Genomic DNA, 10,475 nt, shown 5'->3' on the forward strand with positions numbered 1-10,475 from the left:
CTCTCAATGAATAAATAAATGTAAAAATTTAAAAACGAATTATAAGTAAGCTACCAAGGGCTGCACTGGGATTCTATTTTATGCCCAAGGGTTCCAATAACTGCTATCAACAAAAATCATGTGACTAATGAAAAGGAGATTGAAGAACTACATGAAAATTGGAACTTTTAGTTTTAAAGAAGTTATGTGTTTTGACATACAGATATCACATAAAATACATCACTGGGATTGAAGCTATGTAGCTATGTTTGAGACAGGATCTTTTTCTCACAACCTTATGAAGACATCTAATGAACTTTTCCTGTAGATTCTGGATCCTGTCCTCTCCCCTCTCTGTGGATCACCAGGAGCACTGTGGCTGTCCTTAGGAACCAGGTTGGAGACTTGTGACCTAGAACGAATAAAATTTCCATTTCCCAGAATCCTTGCATTTACTCTCTACAGTCAAATATTTGGGCTTGTGGATGCTTTAGAAAATGTAACAATAAAATCTTTCCTTTAAAATATTTTATACAATTTTATTAATTAGACATGTAAAATGTATGTCATTAAATGTAAAAATCATAGAAAATGTGGAGAAGAATGTTCTTACCATCAACAATTCATTCTTGTTATTATGATGATTTATATTATTTTGATCATATATACGTCTCTTGGGTACAATTTTCCTTCTTTATAAAATTGGGATTAAATTATACCTTTTGAATTTTGAATTGTGTTTTAAGCCCAAGAAGAATATTGTAATGTTTTCCTATATCACTGAATATTTTTATGTTTGTATAATATAATGTTTATAGAGCAGCACTGAATTTAACAGTCATTATAGGTCACAAATAATTTGTCCCATGAACTTGATTTGTAAAGAGGGACAAACAATTTAAAAAGAAGAAAAAAATTACATGAAAATATTTGCATAAAGACAAAAAATAAGTTCTCAAAGAATTTAACTTTTTTCTCCCTATCTGAGCAACACACAAAAAATTAGTTGTTTTACTGTTGAGTGCTTATTCTATTTAGAGAACATCAGAGATGCTTGTTAGAAAGGTAGTCATATCTATCTTATTTGTTATTGGGATAAATTGTTTTACTTGAATTATACAGAATCTTCTAACCTGCAGATTTTTCTTCCAAGTAGAGAAGGTTTAGTATGACTATGGAACAATATTTAGAGTGATGTAATGAGAGGTTTTCTTTATGGAAGTTCATTTCCTAAACACTGTATTCCCTCAGCACTGACTGTCATAACTGTCCTTTGGATGGTTGTGCAGCCTTTAATTACATGGAGAATGTGGTTTGAGACGGCACCATATAAATTCAGAATGGATCAATTCTGCTTAGATTACAGTTAACTATCCAGTCAAAGATCAATGTTCAAAGCAATAGGATTATACAAAATAAATATAGACAGGTAATGTTTTCAAATTTTAGGGAATTTCATAAGCAAATGATGAGTGAACCACTAGACATACATACTTGATCTCTTTGCTGCCTTTCAGGATTTTTGACTAAATCACTTAGGCTTGGTTTCACAGACAATGAATGACAGAAAAATCATATGCCATAATCACGAGAGACTAGACAGCATATGTAATCCAATCTTCTGCTATAAGAACATTAGAACAAATGGAGTATGGTTCTAACATGAATTTGGATACTAGGTCCTTTTAAAAATGGACTTAAAACTCAAAGGCCATATAGGTGATAGAAGAATCAATTTCCCTTGCCTCAGGAAGATGTTTTCCTTTCTTTGGTTTCTGAGTATAGCATTACACCTTACAGACCTAAAATAATGTGCATTATCTAGTTAAAAAGACAGTAAGAGCGGCAAGTCATTGCCTCTGTTTAAAATTAACCAGGGAAAGAGGTACTTTGTCAACTCCACGTATTTTTTTTTTTTTTTGTCTTTTTTCCTTATAGCTCCAGCTGGCCTGGAACTGGCTATGTGGACCAAACTGGCCTTGAACTCACAGAGATCCACCTGCCTCTGCCTCCCAGGATTAAAGACATGCACCACATTTTTCAAAATATAGGACTTATTTTTAATTTTTGCTAAAGTTTTGTCCATCTGGAACAAAATACTATAAATTCTGAATATTATAGGTGATTTCATTAAATGAAGTGCTTTAAAAATAAGAGGAAGTTGTTTCTGAAGATAGAGTTCAATGTTAAAATGCCGTTAACACATGCAAGGCCTCATGCCTAATTCTGGGCACTACAAAAATTAACAAATAAAAATAAAAATTCAAAAGTTTTCTCTAATAACAACAAACACCCAAATATTCTCTGAAATATAAATCTACTTCATGGTTTATTAGTTGCTATTTAAATTATTGCCTAATAGAGACAAAAGCCAGAGGAGTTGAGAGGGTTTTTTTGACTTTTAGCTCTAGGTAAGTAGATCAGGGTAGATGATAGTGAAATCCCAGAAACTGAATTCAGATTATCCATTTTTGTAACTGGAATTATATAGGAACTTCCTAGGAAGGAAGTTTGGAGTCTATAATACATGTTTTCAAATACTCTAGTTCTCTCTTTCTCGTAACTAGTTAGCTAACTTTGCAAATTGTGAATTCGCATATGAATTCCCAGCATAGATTTTTAACAAATTCTCTAAGTTGGTTATTGTTCTATAAAAAACAATTGTCATAAATGCTTGACAGGATATGCCTTAACATATATGACAGAATGCATGAAATCTGGGGGGGGGGGCTGTGGGAAATTGCAGATGGGGGGGTTCTAAATTTGATTAAGACCTACTATGTGAAATACATGAAAACTGAATAAAAATATTTTTTAAAAACCAATTGTTGAGTGCTGAGATGGATGTAGCTCAGTGGTAATTACTGGTCTACCACCTGTACAACACTGCACTTAATCACATCCCCACCAGCATCGGCAACACCACAAACATGCACACACACGTGATCATTAATCAGTTTGGTCATCATGTAATCGCTTATTGGAAGGGTGACATGGTAGCCTAGATTTTGTAGAATGATACTCATTTTAAAAGTTCTAATTGTTTCCACCAGTATTCTGACCTTTAAAATCCTATCACTCTTTTGTCTTGGACAATATGTTAAAATTGGATACATTTAACCTGAACACTCATGTAGGGTCTTTAATATGGATTCATGCTGAGTACAGAATCAGTCTCTGGGGAAGGTACCTCTCTCTATGAAACACTGCATAGGGAAACTAGATAAGGAATGTGGGTGAGAAACATTTGCTGGGTTTACATTTTTAAGGTGCTTATACTGGAAAGTTATTTCCAGGAGGAATATCTCCAGTTTGAAGCAGAAGGCAGGATGAAAATATCACCTTGTTTTTTCTTAAACACGTGCTCACTGGCTCACCGGCTTTTTTAGGCATAACAATCTCAGCAAAATTCCTTCCTGAAAATAATACCAAGTTGTTTTCTGACCAGATAGTGTCAGCTAAACGATTTTGTTCTTTTAGTATATTTTAAAAAATATTTTATTTATTATTTTTATTTTTATGCATATGAGTGTATTCCCTGCATGTATGCAAATGCACCTGTGTCATGCAATGCCTGAGGAGGTCAGAAGAGAGCACTGAATTCCCCTAGACCTGGAGTCATGGACTGTTGCTATCCACCATGTGGGTGCTGGGAATTGAACCCGGGTCCTCTGCAAGAGCAGCCACAAATCTTAACTACTGAACCATCTCTCCAGCCCCACTGCAAGAGCAGCCACAAATCTTAACTACTGAACCATCTCTCCAGCCCCACTGCAAGAGCAGCCACAAATCTTAACTACTGAACCATCTCTCCAGCCCCACTTTTAGTATATTTTAACTAGAATTAAACTCCACAGTTCCAAGAATTTCAATGAATGTCATTACCCTTACGTGCTAAACAAAACAGCAAGGACTTTTTCTTCCTCCATATGTTTCACTGGATTGGAAGGATAGGCTCCCACCAGCATAGATGGTTGATTCCAATAGTTTGAAGTATGTGTCCATGTCTGCCACATGTAACCCTCTCTTCCAAATCAACTCTCTTTACATTTCACTTCAAAACCTTCACGAAAGCAGAAAGAATGCAATCTTAATTTTTGGAGTGGCATACATTTCTGTCTTGACTTTCTTTTTGGATATAAATAATAAAGAACATTTTGTGATTAGAAATTTGATTGGCTTTCTAGAGTAATAAAAGAAATGTGAATGTGTACACATAAATAGATGCCAGTAATAACTAAATTACTAACTTTTTAAAATAATTACAGCAAATTAAAAGGGATAGCTTTGAGGATGGAGAGATGGTTCAGTGGTCAAGAGCACTGGCTGCACTTGCAGAGGTTCCGGGTTCAGTCAGTTCCCAGCACCCACGTGGTGGCTAACAACTATCCTTAACCCCAGTTCCAGGGGATCCAACACCTTCTTCAGTGGGCATTACACACAAGAGTGCACTTATATGCATGCATGCAGGCAAAACATTCATATATGTTAAATAATTTTTTTTAAAAACACATAGCTTTAAAGCCAAGCGTGGTGGTGCACGTCTTTAGTCCCAGCACTTGAGAGGCAGAGGCAGGCAGATATCTATGAGTTCAAGGCCAGTCTGGTCTACAAAGTGAGTTCCAGGCCAGCTGGGGCTACAGGGAGACCCTGTCTCAAAAAAACAAAACAAAACAAAAAAAGACATAGCTTTAATGCTGTCACATTTCACCCTGCAGTTCAGTCTCTGAAGGGAAATAAAAGCAGACACAGAAGTGTTCACAGCCTTTGTTATGCCACAGCATGCAGTGAACGATCTGATCTTTCATGATGGATTACTAAATGTGCTTTGTAGCTTTAACAATACGATTTTCACCTTCCAATTCTTAGCTGCACCCTGAGGACTATTATTCATATGAATGCAACATATTTTAAGTTTTACAGATTGTTTATTTTGGTGATCAAATCCAGGGCCTTGTGGATGCTAGGTACGTGTTCTGACACTGGGCAATATCTCAACACTACAGATAATGTAAAAAGATGAGAGGAATTTACAGAGGAAATCTCTGTAATCATAGCTCTGTAATCATAGATCAGGGACCTTCCAGGGCACTCTCCAGTTAGTCCATCCATCCATCCATCAGTCAGTCAGCCAGTCACCCAGCCTTTATCGGGCACATATGTGATAAAGAATAGTTCATTAATCAGTGAACAAGACACTTAAGGTTTTGGTTCATAGAACTTATAATCTAGTAAAGGGAAGGAAAAACTAGTTGTAAAATTACAGCTTTTCTTATGTGCTATAAAGGAAACTCTCCAGTGTGCATGGAAAAATCCAATGTATAGGTAGAAAATCCACAATGAATTATATTTGCAGTTCAAACTCAAAGTATTGAAAGAAATCCACCATTTATATTATTCAGACTCAAAGTGTAGGAGGAATGGAACCAATCAAGTTTAAGAATGGTAGATGACTAGAGTTTCACTGGAAAACTGTTTACTGTATATGCAAACATATGTGTGTAGTGAACACAGAGGAAAAAATGGTAAATACACACATTGGTTTATTTGGGGAAGTCTTGTGACAGATAATGTATGTTGTTTGAATAAATTTCCATAAAACATCTGGGATGGTCAGGGAGGTTAAAATTACAGTATATTGCACCATCACACTGAAGAAATTAACGTGACTCTGAAAGAGATTTATTCTTGATTTTCTTTGCAATTTCTGTTGATGCCCATAGGTCCTGCATCTCCTAGTGATTCAAGCAGGGATTTATTTCCCTGAATTGGGTTTAACACCCATTCATTATCAGCAAATAGAGAGGACCAAGGTTAATTTAACACTCTTTATAAGATCCAGTGGCAGGTAGGATAATGGTGCTCATATTTCTTAGAATAATGCCTGGCTCATAGCTGCTGTAAACAAAGCAGGATCTACCATATATAATAAGTATTTGAAACCAAAGTGTAAGGACTCCTAAGTAGAAAAAAACTTGAAATTATCAAGAAAAGAGATAAATGATTTATTAGAGGCAAACTAACATAAAAAGATGCCTACCACCTATAAAATAAAAGAAATATAAAACAATGCTTAGAGTATAGACCATTTGTGAAATTATGTCTGAGTGTGTTTCTATGTGTGTTTGGAAAAAATGGAAAGGGAAATAGTCTCAAATGTTAATGGAAATGATTTCTTAATGGTAAACTTATGGGCTATTTTCATTTTCCTTTTACATATTATCTTTTCCCTCCATCGAAAACTACATAGCAAGACCCTGTCTCATGTAAAAAAAAAAATGCATACACACACACACACACACACACACACTAGAATATTTTAAGAAAAAATATTTGACATTTGCTATTTTTAAAATATAGAAAAGTATTTATCCAAGAAAATATCAGTTATCAAATTTAGGAACACTTAGAATATAATTTATTTTGTCTTAAGAACATGTAGTTGGAGAGATGCTAAAAGATGATATAACTTTTTTCACAGTCCAGGACCCATGGGAATCTTAACTTGGTTCTAAGTGCAAGGAAAACAATGTTACTTCCCAAAATCTGTGTCATTAGAAATTAAGACAACATTTTGCATTTCCAACCACTGAAGTTCTTGTTTTTCACCTGGGTGAATGCTATGATGCTTTTGTGAAATATCAAGAACCTTGGATTTGGATTTTCTTTAATACATTTTTGTGTCATTGTTTTTGTTTCTTTTAGAAGATCTCTTAAACACACTTAAACCATTTGTCAACTCAAATTGTCAAAAATCAAATTAGATGTATTCAAATGAAATTCCAAATAAAATTAACTACAAATGCAGATTTAGGACATTTTATATTTATAAGTCAAGTCTTCAAGTTAATTTATTACATTTTTAAACATGGCAGATTTGTACTCATAAGACTTGGGATGCAACCTCTGTTAGATGGTTTACCAAGCACAAATTTGGACAATTCTGGCCTCCCTGAATCTTTTTCCACTTACCAATATCTTTTTTTTTTAAAAAAAAAAAAAAAAAAAAACCTTTAATGACATGATAGAATGTTGAGAATAAAACATTAGTGACTTTGAAAAGTATGAAAGATTGCATTGATATTAAGTGAATTGGTAGTACTAATTACAGCTATGTTGTTTCTTCATTAACTAATTCACATGTGTGTAACTTATATCCTCCAAGGAAAGCTTTTGTTGCTAGTATATGCAAATTCTTTTAATCATATAAGATCTCTACAAATAGTTTTTAGTAAATTTAGTCATTCTGTTTGAGAACACATTTTAATTAATGGAATGAAAGAGATGTGTAAATTGGGGTAATTCTAACTGATACCTCTGATAAATGATCAAATATAAGCCTAGTTTATTTACTTTAATGATAATTATTGAGTTATGTTGAAACTTCCAAGATAATTTGATTATCTCTTAAGTTCCTACCTTGAGAAGAAAAAGTCATTACCCTTTTTCACAGATCAATGAGAACTCCAGATTTGGTTTTTACTCTCCAAATATCAACCTCCAGCCAACCCAAAGAAGAATCACAGCATATAAAATTACAATATGTTCTGAGGTCACTGGAAGTAATAGGAAATATTCTATCACAAAGCAGTAAATTAAATGTGGGTTTAATTATAATACATTTAATAAAGGCTTAGATAAAAATGTAAAACTGGTAAAAATATTTAATTTTAATATTCCAAAAAGAGTGTCATTTCAAGCCATTGTTTGGGAAAAGGGAAATTAACTTTTCCTTCATAATCTATTTAAACAGCACATTGAAACAATACATATCTTCTTCATATACTTTTTTCTTAATCACCTTAATAGTTCTTGAATGATTTTGTATCTGGACTCCAATAGAAACACTATAGTTTTCAAAATCATCCATAAAAGATGGAGCAACTTTAATAGTTATTCAACATCACACTCCATAAAGTTGCTGATAAAGACTCAGAAACAGGCTAATTTCTGCATCCTGACAAGATTACATAGAAATTTCTCCAGATAGACGATTAATCATTTTCTTTAAAAGTGTCCAGATTTGGTCATTAGAAATCCATTACAAAATGGACTCTACAAACACAAGTGTAAAGTATCTGATGCTAAACAACCTAGCCACACTCATCAAATGATAAGTTACTGTGGGACAAGCTAGCTGTGTTGTCAGGAAGAACATCCCATCGTACAGTCCATCTCAAACAGATGCCTATCTGGGTCATACACTGAGAGGTTTGGATGACAGGAGAGTGCATGCCTCATCTTGCTGTGCCCATGACTATTCACACCTACTGTGAAGAGCTTCTAATCTTAATTCTTTCCATGAAGTTGAAGTCCATTGACCATATTTCAGGTTCCAAAAATTAGCAATAAGGAATATCCTACATAAACCAGAATCTTATCTGAAATTAAAGATTGCTAACTCTCAGTTTCTTCTTCTCCAGAATAAACCATCCCAGTTTCTTTACCTTTCTTCAGAGATGCAGTCTTGTCCAAAGTCTGAAACTGGCTACCAAAATAAGTTTTCTAAGCTATGACCTATGGAGATATACTTCTGTTCAAAATGTACCAGCTCTGCCTAAAAACAATATACACATTCAGTGGGAAGGAAATAAAAACAAAGTGCCAAGGTATATGATTTTAATTTATGAAACAGGATCAACTACCCTATATCTTAACTTTTTAAAATTTATTGTAGCTATATCTGAAATTTTGTTTTTGAAAGTCAAAAGCTATGGTTAAAGATTCAAGAGAAAGCATATTATACATTTTTTGAAATGACACACGAGCCCAGTACTTGATTCCCTGCCCTACTTTATACAGCTGTTATAATTAGACACATGGCTGCAAGACTTTAGAGTTGTAAATCTGCATCATGTATGCCATAATGATATTAGATTAAGTCACTAAGGAGTATTGTTCCAATCTATAAACCAAATAGTATAATTATTCTAAGAGAAATAAAACTATAAATTCAATAATATAAAATGATAAAAGAGAGAGAAGTATGAAAAACAATACAAGATTAAGGTAAAAAAAAGCTTTCATTTTACACTGCAAAATATATTTGCAATAGCAGTGATATTGGAGAAGCTTGATAGATACAATTCATGTCTGTGTTACATGCAATATTGCTAATACACTTTTACCTGAAAGGATTTTTCTGGCTTTAGTTCAATGAAATCCATTTTCTAAGTTGGTAATGGAGCCCTGTGTGCTCCAGTCTCATGCATCTTTAGTCTCCTGAGCTGCCTTAAAGCCTTAGCATAATAAAAGGTCAAGCAAACACCAGTAAGCATTTATAAACTACAATTGCCCCCATTTCAGCTACAGTCGCATAATCTCCTGCTAAGCTTTGCTCACTCCTTTTCATTTCATTGTATGAGCAGGCTAATTCAGAAATGGCTAGCCTAGCATCCCTGAGAACACCTACATTTTTAAAAGCATCCTACTTAATCACTTACAGAAGCAGGAACAGAAAAAAACTATAAAATGGTGGTGGATACTGAAGGAATGAGCAGCAAATATCAGCACAATTAAATAAAAGGAACATATCTCACCTTCCAGCTCAGCTGTGCTGAGCTGGGAAACATGGTACCAACATGAAAAGGCTGGGGTGGAATTTCAAGAAAACCAATCTGTTTCTACATTTATTTCAGAAGATGCTGTATGTCATTAACACTGCAAGCAACCTCCCTTTCCCATCATTGTAAATTCAAAGTCCTCAATACAGGCCCATAAACCCAATTAAAAATAGTCAAGCAATCAATTGGCACCTAGCTCTACAATATAGAGCAAATGATATGCATCTATCTTAATTGGCCACAACGAAACTAAGGGACAATAACGAGAATAAATCTCACATTAATCCAAAGAAGCCATGAATAACAGTACAAACCAGAAGCATAGTTCCTGAAACATGCAATTACTTTCAAGCATGCAAAGGCATTGAGAACACATAAGAAGGACAGTTAATCAAGCACTCTCTGCACGTCATAAATGCAACACACCTGTAAAGTAACATATGCATATATGTGTATATACATAGATTGTATATATACACAATTAAATGTACATAATGAAAAAGAAACTGGACCTAGAAAATGGTCTTTCAGCAAGAACACGTTAGAGTGTGAAACAGAATGCCTAATTCTGGTACCACCTTAGCAACGAAGAAATATAAGCAAAATCACCTTATAATTAGGCCACGAAGGTTGAGGCACCAAATGTGTTTTTGAGGGGAGGCCCAACCCTGTCTGTGAGACCTGCAAATGAAACGATTGCTTTCAACAACACCCTTTCCTTGTTGTTAGCTCTTTTTCCACCTCCTGATTTTGTTGCTAAGCCTGCGAGGAAAGGATTCAGGTGTCTGAGCTGCTATTATGAGCCAGTTTGTGATAAAAATCAAAACACCATTTCTTTTTTAAACACAAGCAGATGTCTTCTCATTTCTTCTTCCTGACAACCTTCCTCTCCTTCCATCCTCATCTCTGTCTCCACCCCCCCGCCCCCCCCCC

The 10,475-nt window shown here is 34.6% G+C and overlaps 1 protein-coding gene across 4 annotated transcripts in view; it reads right to left on the reverse strand.

Moving 5' to 3' along the window:
- Jakmip2 (janus kinase and microtubule interacting protein 2) overlaps nucleotides 1–10,475 on the reverse strand; it is a 187,975-nt gene that overhangs the window by 176,994 nt on the left and 506 nt on the right. The gene's annotated exons all lie outside the window — the stretch shown is intronic.

The sequence above is a fragment of the Nannospalax galili genome, unplaced genomic scaffold (assembly GCF_000622305.1).
Source record: "Nannospalax galili isolate Female #2095 unplaced genomic scaffold, S.galili_v1.0 scaffold128, whole genome shotgun sequence".
In the NCBI taxonomy this organism is placed as follows: Eukaryota; Metazoa; Chordata; class Mammalia; order Rodentia; family Spalacidae; genus Nannospalax; species Nannospalax galili.